Source organism: Gossypium hirsutum, chromosome A12 (genome assembly GCF_007990345.1).
Source record: "Gossypium hirsutum isolate 1008001.06 chromosome A12, Gossypium_hirsutum_v2.1, whole genome shotgun sequence".
Taxonomy (NCBI): Eukaryota; Viridiplantae; Streptophyta; class Magnoliopsida; order Malvales; family Malvaceae; genus Gossypium; species Gossypium hirsutum.
Genome location: NC_053435.1, coordinates 59,714,731 through 59,715,952, shown reverse-complemented (window position 1 = coordinate 59,715,952; position 1,222 = coordinate 59,714,731). Strand labels below are relative to the sequence as shown.

General features: G+C 38.9%; 1 non-coding gene across 1 annotated transcript; it reads right to left on the bottom strand.

Moving 5' to 3' along the window:
* Window positions 1–200: 200 nt before the first annotated feature.
* LOC121211524 (small nucleolar RNA R71) lies at window positions 201–307 on the bottom strand. Its single transcript, XR_005906748.1, has one exon. It is a non-coding gene; the product is annotated as a small nucleolar RNA R71 (small nucleolar RNA).
* Window positions 308–1,222: the final 915 nt, after the last annotated feature.

Here is a 1,222-nt window from a genome sequence, read left to right as displayed (position 1 = left end):
TTGGCAAACTTTTTGGAACTATGTGATACATTTAAAATTAATGGCATTTATGATGATGCAATTCGCCTTCGGTTATTCCCTTTTTCATTGAGGAATAAGGCTAAACAGTGGTTAAACTCGTTACCATGAGGGTCAATCACTACTTGAGAACAAATAACCGAAAATTTTTTATTAAAATATTTTCACCGACTAAAACAACCAAATTACGTAATGATATCTCCTCTTTTGTGCAGATGGATTTAAAAACACTCTACGATGCATGAGAGAGATACAAGGACCTTTTGAGAAGGTGCCCTCACCATGGGTTACCACTTTGGCTACAGGTTCAAATGTTTCATAATGGCCTGAATCATTCGACTCGACATATGATCGAAGCAGCCGCTGGTGGAACCATCAATAATAAGACACCTGAAGATGCTTATGAATTTATAGAAGAGATGTCACTGAATAATTATCAGTGGCAAGTCATGAGGACAAAGCTAACGTAAACAGCTGGCATTTTTAACGTCGATTCGATCACCATGCTTTCCAATCAGGTATAACTTTTGAATAAAAAAATTGACGGTTTTCTTGGTTCTTCACAGGTTTACCCAGTAATGAAGTGCGAAGCAAGTGGAGGTGGATCAAGCAATTCAGAATAACCACCCTATGGCCACAACATGGAGAATGAGTAGTTGAATTACATGGGTAATAATTCTCGATCTCAAAATAATCCTTATAGTAATACTTACAATGCAAGTTGGAGGAACCACCCAAATTTCTCATGGGGAGGCCAAGGGAACCAGCAACCACCACCACCTCCAGGCTTCCAACAACCACCCTACTAACAAGAGAAAAAGTCGAACCTTGAGGAGATGCTAACAAAATTCATTTCAGTGTCAGAAACTCATTTTCAGAATACCGAGACAACACTTAAAAATCAACAAGCAACGATCCAAAGGCTCGAAACTCAAATAGGTCAACTCACTAAATTGATATCTGAACGACCATAAGGTAGCCTATCGAGTAACATTGAATCTAACCCAATGGAGCAAATCAATGTAATTACCATTCAAGATGAGGAAGGGTTAGTTTCACCTGAACCAGAACCGAGGCAAGAAACAGTGGTAAGTACCGATATGGGTGAGATTGACCACAATGACCAGAAAATAGTAAGTAAAGAATAAAAACCTCGTGTTCCATACCCAAACGCGACAAGGAAAGACCGCATAGAAGAAAAATT